The 27,056-nt window shown below is 38.9% G+C and overlaps 1 protein-coding gene and 1 long non-coding RNA gene across 10 annotated transcripts in view; one reads left to right on the top strand and one right to left on the bottom strand.

Moving 5' to 3' along the window:
* The window catches only part of SEPTIN9 (septin 9), a 302,626-nt gene that overhangs the window by 210,971 nt on the left and 64,599 nt on the right, over positions 1-27,056 (top strand). Inside the window, exons 1-2 of one of the 9 annotated variants that reach the window (XM_081937938.1) lie at positions 23,080-23,147; positions 25,455-25,524. The exons of 5 other annotated variants lie outside the window; for them this stretch is intronic. The gene's annotated coding sequence lies outside the window, so the exon portion shown is untranslated. Of the gene's footprint in view, positions 1-23,012; positions 23,278-25,454; positions 25,525-27,056 lie in introns of those variants that run through there. 3 more of the 9 variants (XM_081937937.1, XM_081937936.1, XM_081937939.1) reach the window with 3 other exon arrangements.
* LOC309384415 lies at positions 9,726-23,073 on the bottom strand. The gene is made up of 4 exons (XR_014174052.1): positions 23,003-23,073; positions 12,274-12,334; positions 11,294-11,423; positions 9,726-11,133 (listed from the first exon to the last, which is right to left on the bottom strand). It is a non-coding gene; the product is annotated as an uncharacterized lncRNA (long non-coding RNA).

The raw sequence follows: 27,056 nt of genomic DNA, 5'->3' as shown, positions 1-27,056 counted from the left end.
CTGGCACTTCTATATTTAGTTCATGTTTTATAATAAGGGATGGATCAATATTCCTTTAATGTTTGTTCGGTATCACTAACTCTTCATGTTAGCAGAGTCTTTTTCCTTACTGGTTTCAATTGAAAACAAAAATGCTTGCTTAAATACAGATTCTGAATTTAAAATGCAAAATCAACAAAGATGACAGCAACATTCAACCTGATGATACTTTTGTTAATCCTTCAATGTTAAGACTGCCCAAGAATCTTGTTGACTGTCAGATATGCCAAAGGGATATAGCGACAGGATCTTCAGGATAGGTCAAATAGGCAAGGATGATGAAAACAATACTGCATCATGTTGTCATGACTAGTCCCACTCATTTTGTGTGCGCATCATGATATTGCATGCACAAAAGGGACCGAGCTTGCAGCAAAACAACATGATATTGCTTTCATTATGTTGATGAAAATGGAACTCTTAACCTCTCTGAACCTTTGTTATTCCAAGTATGACCTGTTCTGATTCAAGGGTAAAGATAAAATAGGTCTGAATAGAATAGAATAGAATAACAGAGTTGGAAGGGACCTTGGAGGTCTTCTAGTTCAACCCTCTGCCTAGACAGGAAACTCTATATCATTTCAGACAAATGGCTATCCAACATCTTCTTAAAGACTTCCAGTGTTGGAGCATTCACAACTTCTGGAGGCAAGTTGTTCCACTGATTAATTGTTCTAACTGTCAGGAAATTTCTCCTCAGTTCTAAGTTGCTTCTCTCCTTGATTAGTTTCCACCCATTGCTTCTTCTTCTACCCTCAGGTGCCTTGGAGAATAGCCTCATTGTTGGAGATCTGTAGGGCAGCTACTTGGCCCACCCCTCACCATTCGTGAGGAACTACAAACTGGACTCCTTTGCCTCTGCAGAGGCTCCATTCGGGCGCAGGGTGTTGGAGGCTGTGCGTAGGGCGGAGGTGACGCCTCACCAGGCATATGTTTGGGTGTGTCTTTAACAGGCGTAACCCTCCCTAGGGACGTGTAGGCTTTGGTATGTCCCATCCTGGATACTCCTCCCCCTCACTATGGAGAAAGGGCGTTGGTACTTACCTGATACGCCTCTTCTCATAGTGGGGGAGGAGTATCCAGTCCCGCCCTGATATGGTTATGTAAGCAAAAGGAGATATACCTGGTTGTCGCACTGTTCTATTAGGTAGCAAGAAAGACATATGTTTGGTTATTGAACTGCTCTATTAAAGGAGTAAATAGACAAGCTTTGAAACTAAGACAAAAGTCTGGAGTGGATGGCACAATGAGTCGGATAGAGTTCTTCGCCGATAACTGGGGTGGAGCCTGGTGACCAAGGCGTGGCCTAAAGAGCTCATCTGACTCAGCCCAATCAAGAGAGGACAAGGTCAACCCATCCTGGATACTCCTCCCCCACTATGAGAAGAGGCATATCAGGTAAGTACCAACGCCCTTTCTGTGAAACTTACAAAATTGATGTCAGCCCGCTTAGGTAAACCAAACAGGAAACATGACTAGCTGAGCTAAATCTACTTTATTATAAGGCTACATCATTAATAGAATCTGGCAAGTATGAAGGTACAAACTTCCCTCCTCCACTTTTAACAACCTGATCAATTAGGGTGGGTTTTTCCTACATTTTTTTCTTTGACCATTAAGTCCTTGGGGGCTCCTCCTCCGTCCTAAACAGCATCTCTTCCCCTCATCCCCCAATAGATCTACACATTCTATTTTAAATATAAATTAAACTTAAAGTAATAAAATGGAAGGAATAAAAAGTGAAAGAAAAAGAGAAAAAGAAAATAAAAATAAAGAATATAAAAAAGAGAACAGCGATGCATAATGAAGTTATTCCAACCTTCATCACAAGTAGGAACAAATTTAGTAACTCTTCACCCTCTCTAAAGTTACATTTATCTCTTCAGCCCTTATCCCATCTCATAACTATGAACAGATTCATAAAACATAATATTTTTAGTCTTGGTGTCAGCAGAAAGTCTAAAAAGTGTAGCCAGAAATAACTATATATCTTATTTTAATCCTTATCAAATAAACCAAATTTAAATTCCTTCCTTTTACTTCTAACAGTCTTGATCTTCAGTTCATTCAAATATTGTCACAGGATTTGATTTATCTTCAATTCTAGCTTATCCCATCACAAAGAGTTCCTCAAGGCTTTAACAAGCCTTTGTTGTAAATCCAGTAAGGAAAAAAAATATCCTTGGTTTGCCATTTGTATAGAAACATCATTTTCTAAATCATTCTGTTGGCCTGTCAGTTATAAATCAATAACATCATTTAGACATATTAGTCTGTGTATAAAAGCAAACATCATTATTGACTTTGTTCACTATGTGGCTATTATTTTTGATTCTATTCTTCAGAAATGTCCCTTAGTATTTTTTATTGCCATGACCATCTTGCAGGCCAGTATATTTTTTCCTCTGCTTAAAACCTCTAGTCCCCTCTAGTGTCCAGTTTTTGAAATTGTGAAATTATTTATCTCTGTTGTGTCTTGGATAAACCAAAACATGATCTGTTTCCCATGAGAAGCTTTTTGTACTTTGTAATTAATTCAAAAATTCTTATTGTAAAAGTTTCATTGTTTCAATTTTACCTGAATCCTTACTGTTTATAACTTTCTAAGATCAAAATCTTATTTCACTTTTTGCTGTTTATTTCATACTCTTTAAACTCTTAACTTTATAATTAAAGTTTCTTTCATTCAAGATTAACGTGGTTTAAAACCTGGAAATTTCAAACTTGTCATTCCAAAGGGCCTGCAATAGTTTAGAAGTAGTTAATGAGCAATTTCTGAACACAATGAAAAAGTGAGGTTTGTGAGTTTAGTGCTAGTTAAAAGTCTCTACCACAATTTTGAACAAGATGGCTAATACTAGTGTTCTTTATTAGTCATGCAGTGTTCAAACCCAGGGACTACCACTGTGCTGCAGCCTCCTCATAGGGAACCGCCATCCAGAGCATATGTGGGCAATCTCCAATCTCTCCTTACTTGGAGAGGTTCTAAGGACCAAGTCTAGTATCTGGTTCCTTGATATTTGCTGCAGTCATCATCTGTTTTTGCAGACATCTACAGTTCATCATTCCTCCCTTGGATGTCTGCTTTACAACATATATGATTGAAACAGAATCTCTTCTCCTTATAGTTATGTGGGTGTTTCTTCTGTGAATCAGTGAGCATTTGTGTGAGAGAAGTTTTCTTATACAATGGAAGAAACTCCTGTGATAGGGCCTGCTCATCTTTTTTAAAAAATATTATTTTTATTTTTATATAAGATCTTCCTTTTTTACATACTGTTGAAATTTTATCAGTTGGTTACAGAAGGCTTTCATGCATCTCTTCCACAGTCATCAAGCATAATTCATATTAAGTCAAGTATTTAACTCAGATATTTATATATGTTACCATCATCATACTCCCATTTACATTTGACTGAAATTTTTAAATGTCCTTCATCATAAAATATACCAAGATTTAATACATAACCACATACTGGCGTTTCATTTACTATTTCTAAAATCCTCCTAGAACACTGAATCTTTATGTCCTATTCTAGCTAAACATCTTGACTGTTACTTCTTTTTCTCAAGTGTAGTCACCTTAGTTTTTTTTTTAACACAGCAAGTTTTTTCCCCCTGAAAACAAAATTGTTCAGAACCACTTCAATTCTGAAAATGTTCAGATCAAACCCAGGCTTTCTATAAAGTTCTTTTGCCCTCTGGGCTGCAAAATACTGAAAAAGGGTAAGAGATTGAAAAAGCTTGTTACTGCTGCAGAAATTGTTTGTATTGGTTCCTTCTGTGCTACTCATATTGAGTTCATGATTGCAGAAACCACTTTTTCTTGGCAAACAGAAAAAAATGTTCACAAAAGAAGTCCAAATGCCACTTCAAAATACTATTGCTTTGCTAAGTGCCATCATCTTCTTTCCCTTTTGTGCTTTTATGGTTCAATTTCATTAACATGTTGACAAGATCTAGATTTTTCAAAATAAAAGTTCACTCACAACAATACCTTGATTTTATTCAATTGATTTTATTTACATGATATAAAAGAGATACTGAGACTCTAGAACAGCGATGGCGAACCTTTTTTGGTTCGTGCGCCATAAGTGGGGGGAGCGCAGGGGGGAGTCGTGCAGGTGTGCCACACCTATAATGCAATGCGTGACCCCCCAGTGCGCATGTGCGCACTACAGGCACCCCCATTTTTGCATGCTTTTTTCACCCTCCCCAGGCTCCAGAGGCTTTATAGGAGCATGGGGAGGGCAAAAACAGCCTCCTCCGCCCCCCGGGAAGCACTCCGAAGGCTTCAGGGACCATCATGAGGCTTCCCTGAAGCCTCCGAAGCAGTCAAAAATGACCCTCTGAGCAAACTGGAAGTCACTTCCGGTTTGCTCGGAGGGTCGTTTTAAGCACTCCGAAGGCTTTAGGGACCATCAAGAGGCTTCCCCGAAGTCTTCGGAGTGCTCAAAATGACCCTCTGAGCAAACCAGAAGTGGATTCCTGAACTTCCGTTTTGCCCATAGGGCCGTTTTTTTGCGCTCTGGAGGCTTCAGGGAAGCTCATGAAGCCTCCGGAGGGCCTCCAGGGGGAGGGGCCAGGGAGCTTTTTTCACCCTCCCCAAGCTCCTATAAAGCTTCTGGAGCCTGGGGAGGGCAAAAAATGGCTTTTAAAAAGGGTGAACTCAGCTGGCCAGCGCACACATGTGCGCTGGCCAGCTGACAGGACAGCGCCTCGTGTGCCCTGACAAATGGCCCCGCGTGCCACCTGTGGCACGCGTGCCAAAGGTTCGCCATCACTGCGTTAGCAAGAGTGTAGAAAAGAGCAGTAAAGATGATTAGGGGACGGGGGGCTAAAGAATATGTATGATTGCAGGAACTGGGTATGTCTAGTCTAGTGAAAAGAAAGACTAGGGGTGACATGATAGCAGCATTCCAATATCTCAGGGGCTGCCACAAAGAAGAGGCAATCAAACTATTTTCCAAAGCACCTGATGGCAGGACAAGAAGCAATGAATGGAAATTAAACAAGGAGAGAACCAAGCTAGAACTAAGGATAATTTTCTTGAAATTAAAAGAAAAATTAACCAGTGGAATGACTTGCTCCAGAAGTTGTGGGTGATCCAACACTGGCGTTTTTAAAGAAGAGCTTGGACAAGCTCTTCTTGTCAGAAATAGTATAGGGTTTCCTGCTTGAGCAGAGTTTGGGCTAGAAGATCTCGAAGGTCCCTTCCAACTCTGTTGTCCTGTTCTATTCCATTCCAAAGTGAAGGAGGTTGAGAAATTGGTAGATAGGGGGACTTGTTGACAGCTTCTGAAATTTCCTAGGATCAGAAAGGATAAATCAATTCCTTCCCCTTTGCCCAAGTGTTCCCCTTTTTATTTTGTATTTTGTGTCTTTTTGAAATTTAATAAAGTTGATTTAGAAACACAGAGTAAATCAATTCAGTGAAGTATCTCAGCAAGCTGCTTCCAATTTATGGGAAGCAGGAAAATAAATTCCATAAAATAAATAAGAATAAAAAGTTGCTAGCAAGGAAAGACACAAGCCATTGCTTTTAGGAGAGTGGAAAGTGATTCCCTTTGCATAATGAGGAGGTCTATTTTTCTTGTATTTTCTTGTATGCTTGGGAATTTCAGATTTCCAAAACCGACCAACACTCCATCTCCCTCCAGAAAAGACAACCAGTTTACAAATTTACAGAGTTTACAGTTTACAAAGTGGATGACTATAAAAGTCCTGAGGAATGGGTCCATTTTCAAACCCACTCCTATTAAGAGGAGGAGGGGAAAGGGAAAAGCAAAAAACATTATCTAGGTTTGCTAAGGTATTACTCATAGAACTTCATTGTTAGTGAAACAAAACACAACTTCACAATTGTCCAACCACTGGTGATTAAGAGTCAGTGTGGTTTTCTGCTTGTGGCCGTCTCCTATGACTGTATACACACAGTTCATTTATTTATTTGTTAATTTTATTTGTCACCCAGCTCCCTTCGAGAGTGACGCTGAACTGGTGAAGAACGCTACAACTTCAAGCCTCTTCTTTTTGACTACATCAAACTTTTAAAAATCCCAGTATCAAATTAATCTCTTAATATTAAAATCTACAAGGAAGAAAATGTGTTGATAATTCCTAGATATTTATTTAATGCACAAAGTAACTCCAAAAACTAATTAACTTGCTTGAAAGTCTTCTTCTCTGATGCTCCCTTCAAAACCTCCAACCCAATTCAAGTATTGACAGATCACATATATCAGCAGTCCACTGTTGCATGTCTGGCATAGGTTTCTTCTTCCAATATTGTTTAATAATTATTTTGGCTATCCCCGTTGTATGAAAGATTCACAGTTCTAGATAGATTCCAAATGCTGGGGAAACAGCCAAGCAGAACATATGGATCTTTAACCAGCAGTAATCAATCTAAAATCATGTTAACAATCTGTGGATTTCAGCCCCAAATGTGCCAAGAGTAAGATGAGCCCAAACTCTTATGAATCAGTGTTCCAGCAGAAATCAACTGCATCCAAACCTTATTAAACATTCTTTGAGGTATCCAATATATACAGAATAGAAGTTTCTGCTGCATTAGCCTGATTTTAAAATAAAAAAGATATGAATTTCACATTCTTTAAGGTAGTTTATCCATTGGTACAAACCTTTTGTAATTATTCAAATTATATTAAAAAAAAAAACAGTGAGTAAGAACAATGGTTCCATCAGAAAGGAAGCAGTGTTCATTCAATTAAAAAAACAACCAACATTATACTCTATTAAATGACTAAATGTAACAAAAATGCTAATTACAAAATCCATATACCGGTAATACCAATTCAGTACCAATATGAAATTAATGAAATCCATAAGCTTATCATCTAGATCATGTAAAAACATAACTCTCCATCTTTCCCTTTTTAGGCTATAGAGATGTCTCAAAAATAGATAACAGATTCAAATTCTAAATGTATTACTTAATATTAGGAGGATAGGTTCCTTTCTGCTTATGTAAGATTATCCTCTTTACCAAGCCCCTAGGCTTGTTGGAGCTAAAACCTTTCATGAAATGATAAATTCCAAAGGCTGCTCTCTTGTGAATTTCCATGTCTTCAGTATTGATGCACAAAGTTCAGCAAAATTGTGTGACTCAGGGAGCAAACTAGGATTCAGCTTTTCCTATGGACTAGTTTTGATGTTACAGATTATTCTCTCTTAACAGCTTTCTCCCCAGCTACAGCCTAAGTTGCTCTCATATTTTCAGCATCGAATATCGTTTCAAGGATGGATCGATGGACGGATGGGCAGAGTTATTTCGGCCCATGTCAGCATAAATCCAAATTGGGGTCAAGGAACCTGTGCATGACAATTTCTATTTCTTTTATGCTAAAAATGCAAATAAACAGTGCAGGATTGAAAAGTGTCTTCTGATCCACAAGTTTTGGGAGATGCAGAGCAGGTCATATTTGATTGAGGATTCTCAATTGTTTACTAATACTAATACCTATACAGTTATTACCATTTGCTTCTTACTGATCATTTTGACACGCTACTTCTCTAGTTGGTTATCCTATATGGACATTATGCATTTGTCATGTTGCATCATGTATTTCCTGTTTGTTACTTGTCACATGGTAATTAGCATATAGCTACTTTGACAGGATGCCTGATACAATGGTGTAGATGGAATTCAGTGTCGCCTGTATATTTTCGATCTTTGTGCTTTTTAAAGCTTTTCTAGCTTTAAGCCCACACAAAGTTGCTAAAATTTAATATCAGAAAAAAATACTGTACTACTTAAACACGTCTTCCAGTGGATTCTGTGAAGATAAATTGTGAAAGGAAGCTTGAAGTTTGGGCAAGGAACATTAGGAAATGGGGAAAGGAGCTGATATACTAAAGAGGCTGGTCTCCAGCATACATTTCACATCCTGTTGCTGCTAGAAGCTGCATTTCAGAGAAAATAATTTTCTGTGCAAGTAGGCAGCACCATTTTGTAGTCACCTGATGTGCTGAAATTGAGATTTTAGAAGGGGTAAGAGTGGAAGGAATTTCTTTATGTTGCCCTGTCTCATAAAATGACTAGAGAAGTGGTGAAAAACTTTTGTCAAGCCAAAGGATTGCTATCAGCCAGCAAAACTGAAGCTGGTTCATCGTTTTATAAAAATATTTTTTCTATTTAAAAATGAAAGCTTTTGAATGAGTCTGGCACTGTTTCACTGCACGCTAGAGCTGCTCTCTAGTCAACAGTGTCAACAGAAGAAATCCTATAGAACTCTGCTGTGTTTGCTTTGAAGCTGTAAATGTTGTGGAGTCAGGACAACATCTGTGATGCGCTGTGGGGTTGTGGTGCTCTGGGAATAAGTGCTCTGCAAGAAAAGGTTTCCTTGAAAATAAAAGCCATCTGGCTGCTTCAGTGTAAGCATTAGGCCTTGAGTTTGCAGCCTTGCTTTGAGAAATGAGTGTTGCCTTTGGCTATAACCTGAGTGCTTCAGGAAGGAAGCTACATCCTTCCTGTGCAACTAAAAACCCCAAATGCAGAGCACTGCTGACCTCTAACTCTCTCTACAGCTCAGATCCTGTCCTAAACCCAAGCTGCTGGCCGGACCAAAACGTGTCCAGTCATTAAATGAATAATCAGACTTAACATTTATATAGTGCGTCTTAATAATGAATTCCACATTGCAGCTGGGAAGTTGGCACTGAGAGAAGCATAGTTTATAAAAGCTGAATGTGAATTTGTAACTGAGGTGATACTTGAATGGAAGTTATTTCATTCTTCCTGTAGTTGCTGCTATTCTGTTAGCTCTCAAATTCTAAAAGGGGAAGTAACTGCCAAAAGTTATTATGTTTGTTCTGAGATAGTCTCCCAAAACATGCAATTCTGTTCCAAAATCAATTAAACAGAGGTATACTGGTATAGGAAAGTTTGATTTCTCCCAAATTCAATTGGTAACATTATTCTCCAACATCAGCAGCACATGGGGCCCTAACAAGGGTAAAGAAAGCTGGGACCATTTGTTCATATGTTGTACAGAAAACAAGATCTGAGGTAGTAGAGCTCTCCTTTGTTTGTTTAGTTCTTCAAGCACAGAAGTGGGGTTTGAGCCTTGGTGTCCATAGCTCAGTGGCTAAGTCTTTTATCTTTCATGCCAAAATGCTCATATTTAATTGCTCATACTTTTTAAGTGAAAGGTTTTATCCTGCTAGTTGTGACCAACTTTAGGGGGCAATATTTATCTCTGCAGCTTAAGCCAAAGAGCCAGCATTGTCCAGAGATGTTTCTACAGTCATGTAGCCAGCATGATCCCACGCTGCAGCACAGAGTATGACAAAACATGGAATGCTGTTACCTTCCTGCATGCTTATATCCGATACCTATTCATCTGCTTGAATTTGCATGTTTTTGAACTGCTAGGTTGGTAGGACAAGTTTACTCCATCTCATAGCACTTAAGCCTCGAACTGCCAAACTTCTAAGACTCAGTGTCACCACATCCCCTCAGATACTTCTAATCAGGGTTAGAAAATTCTATGTCTGAATCTCTAAAAGTCATTGATACTCACTACCAATTCTGCTTAGCAGCTTTCAGTGAAACTTATAACTAGCATGAATTTTTTTAAAAAAAACAAAGTTTACTTTTGCAGCAACTTCAAACCACCCAAAACCTACAGATGTGACAGTACAGACAGCAACAGACGTGCCATAGTATGCACTCTGGTTGCCAGTTGATTTCGAGGTATAATTCAAAGTACTGATTATCACTTATAAATCCCTTTATGTTATAAAGCCTGGTTAATTGAGGGCCTACCTATATCTGAGCATTTCTGCCCATCCAGTAAGATTTGGCAGGCCCCTTCGGTTAAACAATGTAGAAAGGAATATCTTAGAGAAACATACCTTCACTGACTTGGAGTCTGCCCTCTGAAATTATATCCCCCCTAGAGATCCTTATGACTCTCACATTGAAGATTTTCCAGGAAACTTAAATTATTCTCCCAGACTTTGAATAGGATGACGGTGATCTCTGTAAGATTTGATTTTGTCTGGCATGGGTTTTTTTCTTTCTCCGGAAGCATATTTCTTCATCCTGTTACATTCCACTTCTAGCTTTTCATAGTATAAAGTGCCCAGACATATTTGAGAATCAATATTTTTAAAGCCTGTAAGTTAAACTTTTTTTAGTCTCATAGCATGGAAAACAAACCAAATTCCTAAAATCTCCTAAATTCTTAGATGAAGCTTTCAAAATCTCTTGAGATTTTGCACCTTGGGGAAAAAAAGACTTGATGGGATGAGTGCACCTTCTGAGTGTTGTTTGGATTGCTCTTCCTTAAGACGCTTTGGATTCATTTACCTTAGCAACATGTTAATCTGGGGGTGGTACATAAAGTGGGCAACCTATGTGTTTTTGATGATAACGCTGATAAGTTCCAGCAAGTGTCACCAATATCATTACTGAAACATCTGGAGGGCTCTCAGTTGCCTTTCCCTGATTTTAAAAACATAAGTATCTGTTTTAAACAGAATGTTCTGTTGATAAATTAAAAATAACTGAAAACATGCCAGCTCCAATTGGTAAACATGAATGCGTTAAACAACTGATGTCATTCTGGTAAGAAACCCTTTTTTTCTTTTATATCTTAATTGGCATGACACTAACTAAATTCTTCTCAAGAGCACTCAATTCCAATTGGTAAGAGTTCATAATGAGTGTAAGTGTAACTACACTGAGAAAATTTAATGTTTATACTTTATGGACATTGATGTTGGAAAGTAGGAAGGCTAGTGTGTTTCTGTGTGTGACAGAGAGAAAAGTGGGGGAGAGAGAGAAAAAGAGAGAGAAAGATTTAACTAGGAACGTGAACTTCATAGCTTTCTCTGTTATTGGAGCTAACAGTGACCAATTAGATTAAAGGAGGAAAAATCAGATACACCTTCCAATATTTCCAGTTTGATACTGGTATCGGAACGTGTAGCATTTAGTTATAGCCTTTTTCCTTTATTCGGTCTCCTTAAACAGGAATAATATTGGAAATCCTCTGCCAACTCTAATTCAAAATTTGTATGGGAGCATTCCAGATCTTGCCAGTACAGGAAAGGGAATTTTCCAATCTGAAATGAATAGAAAGAACACCGTTAGAAGCAAGTAAACACAACCTCTCTCTCAAAGGCTAACATGCTGATTTTCAAAATGCTGGACAGTTACAGGATAAAGGAACTCTGTAGAACTTCTGAAACTAAGGAAGTCTTTGTATATGCAGACACTGCTCACCTCATTTCCCTCCGTGAGGTGGGAAACATATTCCTTGAAACATCCAAGAAACCAGGCTGTCCTCTGTAGCTCACAAACTTGGCACTTCTTGGCACTTCTTTGGAACAGAAAGGAAGAGCTGAGCTGCCCTCTGGAGGTGAGAGAATATCCTAGTTCATAAACATATTTAATTTTTTTTAACCTTTGCATGAGCACATATAACTTAGCCATGTCTCACTGCGATATAATGTAATTACAGGTCAGTAATCTCAGCAGTTCACTGCTGACCTGTTTGGAATTTGACTTCATTTTATTAAAGGCTTTTAGACCATCCCAAAGTATCTCCCACTTTTTTATATTTAATATTTTTTCATACAACTCAATCAAAATATATTTATATTTTGGTTGAATTATCTAGGCACGGTATAGAAGAAGATCTGCATTTCAAACTTCATTTACTATTCTGTTGTTTGTCATTTAATACGCTAGCTGCTGATTGGGTGAAATCTGCTTTTCTGTAGAGCATCGCTGGGACGGTGCCGAGCTTGCCCCAAACTGGCCATTCATAAAAGAAGAACCTTCAGTGATGTTTGTAATGTAAGGAATACTTTTATTAAAGCAAGTGGTTACAAAGCAGAGTAAGCCAGATCTGAGATTTGCGCAGGAAAGCTATGGTACTTACTCCCCCCCCCCCCCAATTCTCTGGTTCTTCCCTGTTATCTCCCTAGTGTCCAATTAGATTCAAAGGTATTGTTTTGGTAACCGTTCTGGTGTTTGGTGACCTCATTTCGCATTCCATTCCCAGGGTTGTGGCCTTGGGGTCGGTCAGCCAAACCACTCAAAGTGGTTTCTGTTACTTGTCTCCCCCTTCCCGACAGCTCCCTTCCCCCACAATTCATGGCAGTCTGGCATCAGTGAAGCAGCAATGCAGCAAAGTATGATGGCAGCACTGACACATGGGGGGAAATGGAAACCAGTAGTAGGCAAATTGACTAACCTACCTCACAGGGTTGTTGTTAGAAAAATGAGAGGAGGGATTGTTGCAAATGCTGCCTTACACACCTGCACAAAAATGAATATCATTTTAATTTAGAAGCAAATCAATCAATGTGTGCAATTTTTAATGACTTAATAGTCATATCCATATATATCTCTTGGCAACCACTCATGTATTATTTGTTATTGACTTCCTATTGTGATCTACATTTCCTTTCCATGCAGATCTGAGCCTGCTTAGGATCTAGGATCAGCCAAGTTAGCTAAGTTAGCCAGAAGCCAGTTTGAGGTATGGGTGTCACCAGTCTAGTTGCTCAGAGCAACTGTTCTACTCACCCCTTATCAGTTTTTTCATGTAAACATGTAAAGGTATTAAGCCATTTATAATTTTGCATGCAAAAAACAAAGCAACAGTGCAAAGCAGAATGCTGCATACTCTTGATTAGCAGCACTGCGTATCTCTGATTCTTTCCTGCAGAGCAGACTTTCTAGTCTGACTGCCTGAACTACGACCATGTAGACATTTTAAGTAACCATTCACATAACACTGCTAGACTCTGACTGGCTCATTTCTTTGTAAGCTTTTCTACTCAATGGACTTAGATATTGGCTTACTTAATGGAGAAACTACTAAATAATTAGTAAGTACTAGATATATAACATCCCAGTTTCCATGGCATGTACACTATGAATGTGTATCAACTTTCCCTGGTATGCTGTCTCCAGACTTAGAATGTTGGTTGGGTATTATGGCACTTGAAATACAAGACCCTATCGCAGGTTAGGGAAAGTTGTTTTGTAGGTATCTGTAGAATAATTGAATGTGTGGAGAATCCTTGAGGCTTAATCATATTTACAGTAGACAAAGCATGTAAAAAGGGAAAAAATGTTGTTCTTATTATCTTGTCAGGCTAGGAACATGTCCCTGATTTTACCCAGTGCCTATAGAATAGATCTTAGGTAACCCTGAGCAAGACTGAAATTGTATAGCTGTATGTTTCTTCTTTGCTAGGCAAGAATCCCCACAAAACTCTTTCATGCAGTGGCTAGTGCTTTTCACTTAGGAACCTCAAGCTTTCAATCTGGTCATATGGGTGAGTGTGAAGAAGGAAGCTATGATAGTCCTCGTGGACCAGAGTAACATCAGATTGAATTGGAAATACTTCCCAGTTTCAGATGATCTGAAGGCTCCCTCAATTTGGTGCTGTCCAGATGTGCTGCGATTACAACTCCCAAATCATCAGCCTTCATGCATGAGGATAACTTATAATTGAATTCATAGCATTGAGCTTTAAATGAGGCTGCCGTGGTATTTGATGACTTGATAAGAAATGGGCTTCTCTATTGCTGTTGCAACATTTAAAACAAGAACTCTTCAGTTGTTGGTGAACTTCACGGCATTACAAGTGCTAACCTAGCACCTTCTGGAGCAAGTGGAATCGGCTATAGAAAATGAAAATAATCTAGACTGCAGATTACTTCCATAGAAGTGAGGGAAAAACATGCAAATAGGTATTCCTTGACCTATGACCACAACTGAGCCCAAAATTTATGTTGCTAAATGAGACCTTTGTTAAGTGCATTTTGTCCCATTTTATGACTTTCCTTGCCACATTTTTAAGTGAATCACTGCAATTCTTAAATTAGTAACACGGTTGTTAAGTGAATCTGGTTTCCCCATTGACTTTGCTTGTCAGAAGGGGATGCTGCAATGGTCATAAGTGTGAAAAATGGTCATGTCACTTTTTTTCAATGCCATTGTAACTACCTATTTTTCAGAGTATAAGACGCACCAAGGTTTTGAAGAGGCATTTTTTTAAAAAAAGTAGGTAGGTAGATAGAGGGAGAGAAAGGGAGAGAAAAAGAGACAAATACAGTAGGTAGGTAGGGGGAGAGAGAAGTAGTTAGGTAGATAGGTAGATAAAGGGAGAGAGAGATAGTAGGTAGGTAGAGGGATAGAGAGAGAGAAATAGAAAGAGAGAGAGAATACAGTAGATAGGGAGAGATAGAGAGTAAGTAGGTAGGTAGGTAAATAGGGGGGGGGGAGAGAGAGGGAGGGAGAAATACAGTAGGTAGATAGGGAGAGAGAGTAGGTAGGTAGGTAGATGTTTCCAGGTGTATTTATCCATGTACTGGAGAAGAAAATCCTGACAATCTGCAGCACCTAAGACTTTGTTTCTGCTGGCACAGCACTTGATCAATGTAATTCTCATCAATCAGTTAAAGAGCTTTTCCAAAAGGAAAAAAAAAGTTTTTACACTCTGCAAACCTCCCCTTCATGAAAACAGGCCCGTTTTTTAAAAACAAAATTGCATCAATATTCTTATAGAGGCTTATAGAGTGATGCTGGGGGCTGGGGAGGCAAAAAAAACGGTCCATTTTGTGCTTATTTCTGCCCTCCCCAGCCCCCAGGAGCTCTCTGAAAGTCTCCATAAAGGGTATGCACAGCCATTTTGGTGAATGGGCGGGACTTCAGGAGGCAAAAAATGCTGTATTCACTGTATAAGACGCACCCAGATTTTCAGCCTCTTTTTTGAGGAAAAAAGGTGTGTCTTATACTCCGGAAAATATGGTAATTGAACTGTTGTAAGTTAAGGACTACTTGTATAATGACCTCTATTAGTAACTTATAATAATAACTTATATTAGCATTTTGGAGATCATAAATTCAAAACCACTGATATAAAGAATTCCGTACAGCTGATTTAAATAAAACTAGTTCAGGACTTCAGAATGCCAAGGCCTGTCCTTTAATTTCAAGACAGTTGAATTATTCTAAATACATCACATTTTAATAGCACATTCTTTGAAAAGTCAATTCCAGGTTATTCCTTGTCCACTATTGTTTCTGGCAGTCCTTTCCCTTTTTGTTATCACAAATATATATCTCCCTATATCAAATATGTATTAAAGAAATAGATCTTGAATTTCTGGAGCTTTTACCCTGGAAGAACCCTAACCTGGAAAGAATGTGAAAGCCCACATTAAAATAGAATATATATGTTATGATTGTTGATCCAGTGCATATTCCAAGGAAATGTGGCATAGACTGTCAATCCACAGAATAGCTGATGCAAGCTTTTACCACTTGAAATTTCCATCAATACAAATCTGAAGGGAATGTGCAGTTTCTTTACCTTAAGAAACAGTTTTCATTGATACATGGAATGAAATTAGAAACTATTTAGAGCAGCCTCGTCTTTGCTTGTTTTGGTGCTATTTTTCATTTCATTGTTTTTTATGGTTTTTGGAAAATATTTTTTTAAGGTCACCTGACTTAAGGGAACTCTGGGAGGTTCACAAAGTAAAACAGAACACAAAACCAAAAAGTAAATAAGAATATCATAACATTAATTTATCAATTACAATATGATTACAGGATGGCAAGCTGGACAAAACTTTTTAAAGAACTTTTAATGTTTTGAAATATTTTATAACACTCCTTGAAAGTGTTGATTGATAAATGAGTCCTGGTTTGTAACAATAATCTATTATGGTTCCATAAACAGCAAAGTTATGTCTAGTCAGGGCTTGAGGGCTTAGACCATGGGTGTCAAAGTCACAACATCACGTTGCTATCACATGATGCATTGTGATGTTTTTCCCCTTTTGCGGAGCTGGGGTGGGTGTGGCCTGCGCGTGACGCATCTGGCCCACGGACCACCAGTTTGACACATCTGGTTGTAGAGGTGTATTGCCATTGGCCATGCAGTTTTTGTGGCTTTGTATAGCACTGTCTTCATCTAGAATGAAAACTTCAGAGCCCCCAGTCTTTTTGTCAAAATAATTTTGAATCAGTATGTGTATTGTACAGCATTAATTGGTTGGCTTTGTCATCTAGTCATGAAACTTCTTCTCTTCTTTTTTAAAAATCAGCACTGATTTATGAGTCAATGACAAATCCTGTGATTCCTCACATTAAGCAACTTTTAAAAAATTTCTAAAGTCATTTGAAACTAAAAAAAGGCATTTGACCAAAGAAAGCAAAGAGCTAATCTGTGTGAATTATAGAAGTAAATTAAACAGGAAAAGACTGACAAGATTTGGGTCTGTCCATATATCTATCTAGGTCAGCGGTTCTCAACCTGTGGGTCACGCCCCCTTTGGGGGTTGAACGGCCTTTTCACAGGGGTCACCGAGGAGCCTCCCATGGAGAGGCTGGCGAGAAGCTGGCCCGAAGGGAAGGAGCGGCTCAGGTTTGCCGCACAGCGGAAGGAGAGGTGCCAGAAGACTGATGGGCTTCCCAGCAGGCCAGACCGGCCGACCTCCCATGTGGGCATTTTTCAGCAACTGTTCCTGCCTGGGAGCTCCTCTTGCATGTCTTCGCCGGGGTTGAGCTGCATCAAAGGGGGAGGCTTGGGCAGCGAGAAGGGCAACAGGTGAGGAGAGGCTGCGGCGGCCGCCGAGTCTCCACCTGACATTGCTTCCCCACCTCCCCCAGGCACAGGCCTGGCTCTACTGAGCCGGCTCTGCTTAGTTCCACCGGGATCCGAGGGGGAGACTGTTAGTTGCTCATCTCTTGCGCACGTGCGCGCAAGCAAAATACCCTCCTGAGCCAGGATCAAGGCGGAGGGGACAACGACTCTCCTCCTGCTGTCACCACTGCGCAATAAGGTGAGTAACTGGGTTCGCAGCACAGGGGAGCCACGCTGTGCAGGAGACTCCTCAGCTCTAGACTCAGGTCGGCACGAGCCGCAGTCCCCTTCATGTTGGCTCAGGAAGGAAGGGAATGGGGAGCAGCAGCAGCAGCTGGTTGGGTGCAGGGAGGGAAGAGCTCCAGTTCTCCTGTGCTGCACAGGGCTCTCCTTGCACAGGGCTCTGGAACTCTTCCCTCTCTGCATCCAGAGACGGCTGCTCCAGCTGTTTCCTGAGCCAACACGAATGGGACCGCGGCTGGCGCTGAGGAGTCTCCTGCACAGCGTGGCTCTCCTGCACAGTGCAGCCAGCTACTCACTTCTCAGTGGCGGCAGCAGAAGGAGTCGCTGTCCCCGCCGCCATGATCCCGGGCCAGGAGGGTATTTTGCTTGCATGCGCAAGAAAGAGATGAAAGAGAAAAGGGGGAAAAAAAAGAGAGAGAGAGAGATGAAAGAGAGCTGGAAGGAAAGAATGGGAGAGAGGGAAAATAGAGGGAAACAAATTAGAGGAAGAAGGGGGAGAGGGAGAAAGAAATGAAAGAGAGCTGAAGGGAGAGAATAAGAGAGAGAGGGAAACAAATCAGGGGGAAAGAAAGAAAGAGGAAAGAAAGAAGAAAGAAAGAAAGAAAGAAGAAAGGAAGGAAGGAAGGAAGGAAGAAAGGAAGTAAGAAAGAAAGGAAGGAAGGAAGGAAGGAAGGAAGAAAGGAAGTAAGAAAGAAAGAAAGGAAGGAAGGAAGGAAGGAAGGAAGGAAGAAAGAAAGAAAAAAGAAAAAAGAAAGAAACTAACTAACTAACTTTCTCAGACCTATGACGAAAGCAATGGCAAACTAGATCTCTTGCCAAGAAAACTGCAGTTTGCCAGAAGGCACAAATTGGAAGCAAGTCTAATATTTTTTTAAAGAAAATAACAGAGATGGCAAAAAAATGCATCTGAAAATAAGATTATTTATAATTTTGGATAACATATTATATTGTCAAACTCAAAAGAAATCAAATCCTATTGCTGTTAGTACAATCTTGCCAGCTTCTATCTACTTAGAGTTCACTATGAAAAGATTACAGAGAAGCAATTTCCTACTATTAATAACTTTATTTTGGATTTGCTATCAATTTCATCAGTGAATTTTGTCTCTTTACAAAATTTGGAATATCAGCTCAAAGGACCCATATCTGAAAAGACAATACTACTGAAGACAATGGGTCTAGCTGAACATATTTTAAAATAAATAGAAAATACATTTTCCTCTAAAGATGATGTTTTTTTCTGAAAATCAAGAAGTTTGTCTTCACCAATCAAATAATCTCTAACTGCACTGGGGGGAAAATCCCAGAATTACCAGCCAACATAGTTATTGGATGGACACATATAATGGTAATATACAAGTGAAACTTGCATTACATTTAGTTTCTAAGATAATTCCCCCACCAGAGAAGGATTCCTTATAGGATCCCCGGGAGTCATCCACCCATTGCTGGATGAAGGCATGGTTTATATCACTTACTGATGGTTGGGTGACACAATGATGACTGTACCTAGGAAATGACTTATCATTTCCTCTGTAGAACATTAACTGTTCCTCTGTAGTATTTTTATGTTGTTTTTATTTGGACTGACAAACACGTTATCTTTCCTAGAAGCAGGAAGATGGAATATACAGTATATAGATGAATGCTATTAATGTTGGTTTTGATAACAATATTCCATCATTACTCTTAAACATTCCACCTTCCAATTCCATTTTTTTTTCAAAAGAAACCAACTCACAAAGCAATTAAATTGATGATAATAAATTTCTTCAATAGTTCTTTACTCAAATTTAAGATTACTGGAACTTTAAGATGTCATTTTAAGTCACACTCTTACCAGAAGAAAATAGAAAATGAATATTCATATCAGTTTTTGAAAAGGATTCCAAGAAGGCCTGGGAAACAAGAGGCCAGTAGACTAGCTTACTAGGAAATACTATTGAAGCTTTATTTTACATATAAAGCCCAATGAGGATAAAAGCCTCCTCCATACAGCAAGTCTTATGAGAAATATTTTAAAAAAACCAACTAGAAAAAGAATACAGGTTTTGGGCAAGGAACCTCCTTGAAAGGTTCTGTAGAAAAGTTATAAATTGAAAACAGTTTTTGGACTAGTTAAATTCTATTCTTCTTGGAAAGATTTCATTTAATTTCTTGAAATTTGAAACATAATCTGAGAAAATCGAAAATGAATTGAAAAAGGGATGGAATTGGCAGAGATGGCAAAGTTAACTTTTAATTAGGGGAAAGAATTATGACTAGCTTTGTCTCCACCTGGAAACAGCTTCTGGACTCCTCGCTTGAAAGAGATAAAAATGAAATTTTGATTTTGGGTTTTGATGGTTTTGACCTTTGAAGCCAGAATGGCAGCAAACAAATTTAATAAATAAATCATTTTAGAAGTGGCTTACTATTCTTATATTGTAAGCCACTTCTATAACAATTTATTTGTTAAATTTGTAAGTAAAAACTAAACTTTACTTATATAAGTAAAACATTCAGATTATAATTTGACTATGTAATTTACTGCACTGAAAAAAATTGGAAGTCACTGTCTTCTTTTCCCCTTTCCCTCATTCTTTTCCCTTCCCTTTTTCCTTTACCTATTTTCCATATTGTCTTCATTTTTGTTGTATTTTATATTAAGAAAAAAATTATTTTTTTAAAAAATTGAATAAAGGAAGACAAAGCATCTGAGAGATTATTTGGTTTATCACAAAAAGAATATTCCAGCAAGAAAATGGCTGAAAGGGTGACTGAATGGAGCTAGAATTTCAGGGGCAAGATGGCAATCTATTCTATTTCTAGGGTCAGAGGAAAATTCATATGTCTGTAATTTGAGTTAATTCATTTATTTTGGATGAACTGGCAAGAGATACATGTCTTACATCAGAATCTCCAAATTACGCCATCTGGGTTATAAGGTTTTGTGGAGGAGGGCAAGCACCAGAAGTCTTTTGCTGCTTCAATTTTGCAGGCTGCTTCGTTAAACATTTTACAAATACTTTAGAATAAGTAGTATTTTAATGGTTTATAAAAACTTTGCATTTCTGTGATTAATCTCTAATATAGAGCAACATTTTGAGGCACAAAGAAAATCAAGTACAAAAGTCATTTCAAATAACAAAATATTATGTTATTGCTTTATTAATAATGATTAGTGTAAGCCAAACTTGACTATGTTCAAACATTACACTAAGCCCAATACACAACCAGGCATTATCTCTTCTTGCAGAGATCAAGGTACCTAGTACAGGTATTCAGGTATTTCTCCAGTACAATTTGAAGAAAGGAGATGTTCTTCACTGTTTATAAACAAGTTCTGTATGCGGATATTGTCTACATATTGCTTGTGGAGTGATGTATGTATCCAGCCAAAGTATCTAATGATTGCTCTGTTTGATTCTCTGATGTGCTAGAGGGAGAGAAGCTTATCCCAGCTCTCTTACCTGGGATTCTTTTAGCTGGGAAGCAAGAGAAGTACTGAAGCTTAGCAACCTCTAAATTCAAAGCATGTCCTCTACTTATTGACCTATTGCCCCTATTTGCTTTATAGACTTGATAAGTGAGGGTAAACAACAGCTGGTTTAGAAACTCTTTTGTTGATTTCTTGAAGCTCCCTGCTATCTTTGTAACAATCTCTAAATGTAGCCCAAATGTTAACTGCTTGCTGTGCTGATTCTGGAACATCTCAAGCCATGGCATACCATGATAGATCAAAATGCAGATCATTTCCTGTTTCAGCTGAATGATGGCATTCATAGTTTGGCCTAATGGCCTTTGACTTATTTATCAGTTAACCCCCTCAGTTTCCTCCCTCCTCTAAAAACCCAAATTCTGTTTGATCCTTCAGTTAAGCTGTTGAAGTTGAAACACTGTTTGACTAACTACAGCTGTTTCCTCGGTTTATAGCTGATAGTTTCTTCTATGTTTATATATTCTTCATTGCCATCTTACGTTGCTAGGAGAACAGAAAACTCAGAGATTGAAATATTTTCAAAGATTACTTTTGTGCCAATAATTTCTTTAAAAATGTGGTTTGGTCACATTCCTTTTAAATTTCTTAAAATGCCAGGATAGCTTTCTCCAGCAGTTGCTTGATACTATATTCTTCTGAAACCAATGTCCAAATTGTGTAGGGTCTGGTAGCTAAATGGGTTGTCATTTTTTTGTCAGAGTACTGTTCTTTAACAGCCTTGAAGTATGGAGAAGCACTGATAGGAAAAGCTTCAGCTGTTGAATTTTATCTACCACATGACACTTGAAAAATAAGAGGGCTCTTACCTAAGGGAAACCATCCATCAAACCTGATATGAAAAGAACCAGCCTGTCTGATATGAATTGCAAGCTTACAAAATGAGAAACCCCCTCAACTGTGCAAGTCTGCCAATAGAAAATCATTCACTTTTCTTAATCCTGTCTTTTCATCTTAGTAATAGACTGGTAACAACATTAAATGATTATTCCCCTTTGGAATTTATTTAATGTAATTCAAAAGGAGCTTTGATAATTGTTGACTGTGAGGAACTAAATTGAACTAATATATTGGGGAACTAATTTTTTCCTCAGAACCACTAAATAACCTACTTATTATCCTCCACCAACAAGAGCCATTTTATTTAAAGCTCACTTACAGTATTAATTTATGGTGTTTCCTCTTAATGAATTTTTATTCTAGTATCCAAGGCTTAAATACAGTTCATTCTGTGTTTTATCACTATAAGACTTCTAAAACAAATTGAACAATTTTAGTTCTCCTTCTTCACAATATACACTTTTACCTGCTCTTTTCTTTGTTTGGTGTGCTTGCAACATTAAGCTAAATACAGTTGCTAGAAAAGCAGTTACATTGATTTCAAGAGTTCCCTGTGAAGTAATAAGATCCACCTGATCTTATATGAAACTCATCTTGGCTAATCTGGTTATATCAAATAGTTCAGGCACACAAAACTCAATGGAGAATAGTACTAAAAGTGCATTCCTGTGGTCCCAACCACAATTGGCTGGACCTGTATTTGTCATAGTGCAGTCAAGAGCAAATTGATTATTTCCTTCATCTACTCAAAATCTAGTCTGAAAGGTTGGGGGAATCTCCAGACTCCAATTTTAGATTGCAGTTTGTTGACACAATGGGAAACCTGTACATAGACCATAGTGTTATACATGGAAGTACAATTCACTTTCCTGAATGCCAGCCTGCCAAAGAGCCTAGTTGCCCCCCCCCAAAAAAATATTCAGTTTGCCATCATCATTTTGCATTTGTTTTGTTCTCTTTTCTATATATTGAAGGATTTCTATCCAGAATAGCGCCTTACAGAAATTTATGAGTATTTATTTTATTAAGAACCAATAGTTTACGTGCAAGAGTTAAGACTCACAAGTGCGTTTAGGGTGCTTGATGATGAGTAGTAGCTCAGAGTTGAATCTAACATTCCAATACAACCACTTTGTAAAGTTAGATGTAAATCAAAAATGGTTTCAATAGTGTGGTTGTTTGCTTGCAGCCATTCCTGTACCTAACTAGATAACTTCACTATCACAGTATGATTCCCCCCCCCCTTGAATCAATAGCCAGCAAATAATATTCTTTGGAAATCTGGGGTTCCTTGATCAAACCCAATTCCTACCAATTTTTTATTATTCACAAGAATAATCCCCATTTTTGTCCTTGCTGTGTTTAGCAAGAAACACACCTGCTATTTATCTTTACAAGCACTCCTGTTCTGAATTATCACTCATCCTTTTGAAGTTCGGGGTTCTGATTTTGAGCGTGTTGACTCACAGGCAAGTCCCAAAAGTTTTGCTTTCCGTAGGATGGCATAGAGTTTTATATTTTCTGTAAACGTGTCTGAAATCAGGATAGGGCTTATGAGTCAGCCGTGGTATAGCAGCCTCCTACTCTGCTGCATTTAAACAACTTATCCCGTACTACAGCCATTTCCTTTTTGAACAGCCTAAAAAAAACCTCCTTTCTCTCTTGTCTCCCCACCCCAACCCCTTCCCCTTTAGACGGGGCTGCTTTGCCATTTGCACCCCTGTGCAGCAATTATCCCCTCTCCCGGCTCCTGCCTACCTCTTTTGCACTGTGGGATGCTTATTATTCACAGAATGACAATGCTCCTTTGATCATTGACTAGAAGCCTGAACCATGTGACCCTGCGAGGGGCGGGTCTTCGGTAGTAACATAGCCAGGCGAATAGAGAGTTTCAGCTGCTTGGGTAAGTCTCCTGAAAACTGCCTTTGTTCTTTGAGATAGAATTCAAACTTTTGCTGCTCTCCCCGCGCTTACCAACCTTGCTTGCAAGATAGTTTCTTCTGCTAGCCTTTTCCTCCCCTCCCTGGCCTCAGGTTGCTCTGCCATTCCGGCTTTGTGCGAATGAGGGGGAAGGAGGGGTGGGCAGGAAGGGTGGGCTGGGTTGGAGCAAGGGAAGAAATCCTTGTGTTCCGTGGGGTGTTTTTGTGATAAAGCCATCGGTGTGGGGTGGAGGGGGGGGGAGGGAAAGTTCTGGATGTCTTTCCCATTCGGGTTGAAGGGGGGGGGGTTGGGTTTGGCGTGTAGTTTGGGTTGAAGGCATGTACAGGTTCTTGCATTTTTAGTTAACACTAGCAGAGAGAAAGCCTTCGCAGCCTCATGCTTGGGACTTCTGTATCCAGAGACACGGTCTGGAGAATGCAGCTTTCCATGTCTTAACCAGATTTCTTTCTGAAGGAAGAAAAGGGCTTTGTGCCTCACAGCTATCTCTTTGTAAATATTTGGCCAATACAGCCGAGTGTGCTAATTTCTGTTCCCCCCCCCTCTTTCTTTCTCTGCTTTCCTCCACTCTGCCCAGTGTGTTGTATTCTAAAAAGGAGAGACAAGCCTTAACTGTAATTCCCCCCCTCCCTCCACCATCCCTCTCTCCCTTTCATTACTTATTCTTGTAATGAACCATCTGGCTTTGAGAAAGCAACAGTTTGGGTGCCTGGCTTTTCTAGTTTTGGTGGAACGTAAACCCTGGACTTCTACGTATCTTGGCTTTTAAATTCTGCCTTTTCTCCGTGAGCTTTTTTCACCATTGAGCTGTGTGCTGAATGCAGCAGTGTTGCTGGGGTTTTGCCATTTCTTTGGGGGTTTCATGAAATATAGCCAGAGCTATTCCTATGCTTTTTAAAAAAAATAGTTTGGAGGAAGGAAGAATGCAGTATGTAAGGAAAGTGTTTTCCCTAAATTTTCTTAGAATGATTGTCTGGTTTATCCTCCTGCAATAACATAATGTTGCAGGACATTCTATAGTTATAACAGTGTATTCAACATCCATTTTTGTTGGAATGGGGAGCAGTTTAATATGCTACAATTTCTATACCATTTATATATTCCTAAACAATGTAGCAAGCATTCTAACTATGCAAAACTAATTTTGTGTAACGTTTACAGTGAAAACTAATGCTCGAGGAAGTAATCAGGCCTATTGTAGGCTAATTGGCTGTAGGGGTAGGATTCTCACCCACCAAGTCACCTTCTTTCACTTTTCACCTCAAAACTCTGCTTCCTAACTGAGTACCTGTACATGGTGATGGTGATGGGGCTGGTGGTATTTATGCTAGTCTTGATGGACTACGCAAAAATATGGGAGCTGCAATAAATTACATTGCAAGTTCAGCACTTAAAAAGGGCACACAAAGTATAGAAGCATAAGGTCAGAGAAATACAAAATACTCTTATGTGAGGTGAAGAGCCAGGGATGAGAATGTGGGATTTCCAAGAATGTGTTAATTGAAATTATTGAAACGGAGATAACTGTTGCATTCTTCAGCCACTTTCAGTCACTTGCACAGAGAAGAACTTCTTTAATAGTTCCTAAGATACCTCTGCCTTAAAAAACAACGCAGTTCAGCTGGAGAGATTCTGAATCAATTAACCTCTTTTCTAGTGAAAAAAAAAAACCCATAATGTCTTTCTTTTCAATCTTTTTAAGTTTTAAATCTTATGAAAGGAAAGAATAATCTTGACCATCTGCTCAGGTCAATATCTGAATTTATTACTGTTTTGTTCCCTCCTGCGCTTCAAATTCTGGATTGCAAGATCTTTGAGGCTTTGGAATATACACTTAGCTCATGAACATGGGATGTCCTAGAGGGATGCAGGTCATATGCTAGGCTATATTCATCATCTATAATTTGCCTAAATGATTGCCAGAGCATAACTTGTATTTCCAAAGCTGTGGGGTGTTTTTTGAAAAAGACCACTGGAACAAGACACCCTCTCTAGTTCTTTCAACAACCTCTGCTTACCATTTCCCCCCTCTTAAGGAGATGGGCATACTTAAGATGTTGGATTTTCAAGCAGTAGTGAGCTCATTCTTCAAGTAGCATGCTTCAGTGGACTAAATATTAGCTTCCTTATTCTTGACTTCTCTGATTTTATGAGATTTGAATTACATGTCTGAGAAGATCCCACACCTCACAGAGAGAATGCTCTGATTCTTTTATGTAACAATAGTTCAAGTCTATGCTAATAAAACTCAAGGTGTACTTTTGTTTTCCAGTTTTCTGTGCATGGAAGAAACTACCTGTTGAGTGAAGGGGCTACTGAACAAGGAAGAGAGTGAAAATAAGGCATGTCAAGGGCAATTTCAAGATTATTGTTACATACATGCTAATCTCCAAGCTTTGGTAGTTCAGTGAGTGGAGTGTGCATGTATAACTACAAACTCTCTCTAGCAAAGCAGAAATGGCAGGTTCTTCAGATCATAGAAAACCTCCATAATGATAGGCACAAATAGCATAATATTCATAATGGGCGTCCCGCATAATTTCAGAGACTAATTCTAGTAGTAGAAGAGTTTGTGCCAGGAAATACCATATGATTCAATATCTGAAAGTGATTGGTGCATGTTACATTGATCTCCATTCAACATGTGTATTCAGTCTATGGGAACACAGTAGGGTTATTCCTGAATAAGCATGCTCAGGAATAACCTGGGGAAAGGGATCTCTTGTTAAAGAGGCTTGCAAACTAGATAAGCTAGCATTACTTGGAAGGTGGAGTGGGGCAGAATAATAATTTGTATTCCACTTCAGTTTTATCTGACTAGAAGTATGCAGAAGTAATAATACTAATCCTGATTTTAAAGATACCCATTTAATAATGGTAAGAAAATACATTCCTTGTCTTTTTCCATATATTTATTTGTGTTTTTGTGAAATGTTACTACTTTCTGATACTTAGCCAATCTTAATGGGCTCTCAGAAAAGCTAAGCAGAGTTGAAAATAGTTTGCATTTAGATGGGAAACTCAGAAAATCCTAGTGGTGTGGGTAGTTTGAATAAGGCATTGGAAACCGCGTTCATATTTTGCCAAATAAACTGCATGGAAATGTCATGTGGTGACCAGCAGTTGAGTTAAATCTTCCTCTTTGTCCGGATAAGTGAGTGGCACAACTTTGGTTGATCTGAAAAGCTAAGCGGAGTTGGAACAAGTTCATACTCAGAATGTGACACTTTGCCCCAGGATATACCATGGCTATAGTGAAAGAAGAAGGAAGTGGCAAGCTACTTCTGTAAATGAAGGCCAGCTTCTGACATGAGTGGTTTTCAGTTATCTCCTCCCCTGTGTAACAAAATATTACACGGGGTACTCTAGAAAGGGAACAAACAAAATTAAAATAGGAAAAATGGAATTAAGTATATGAGATGAAGATCAGAGGTGGGTTGCTTTTGGACTGGGTCGCCGAACCGGTAGGGACGGCCAGCTGGCCACTCCCCCGAACTGGTTCCCTAGTCACCATGCTGTTGCTGGCATGTTGTTTACTCATTTTATAACGTTCTGCACATGCGCAGAACAATTAACACAAAACTGTGCATGCCCGAGCAACGTGTGGCAGGCACGCAAAGCAAATTGGCAGTAATGCTGGCAGCAACCTACCCCTGATGAAGACGCAAATATAGTGTTATGTATTTGCTCCACAGTGTTGATATGAAGCAGGAATACAATGGAAATGGTACAAGCAGAAACATAAAATAATAGTGCTGCTCTGTTTTCATTGATTATTTCTAAGTTGTATCTCTGAACCCAAAGATACAAACTCATTGGACACTGTTCACCTAAAAAGAGGCTTGAGATATACCAAGAATTAATCACAGATGTG

The sequence above is a fragment of the Natrix helvetica genome (assembly GCF_964273705.1).
Source record: "Natrix helvetica genome assembly, chromosome: 1".
In the NCBI taxonomy this organism is placed as follows: Eukaryota; Metazoa; Chordata; class Lepidosauria; order Squamata; family Natricidae; genus Natrix; species Natrix helvetica.
The sequence above is the reverse complement of the archived record's forward strand: the minus strand, read 5'-3'. Positions and strand labels throughout refer to the sequence as shown.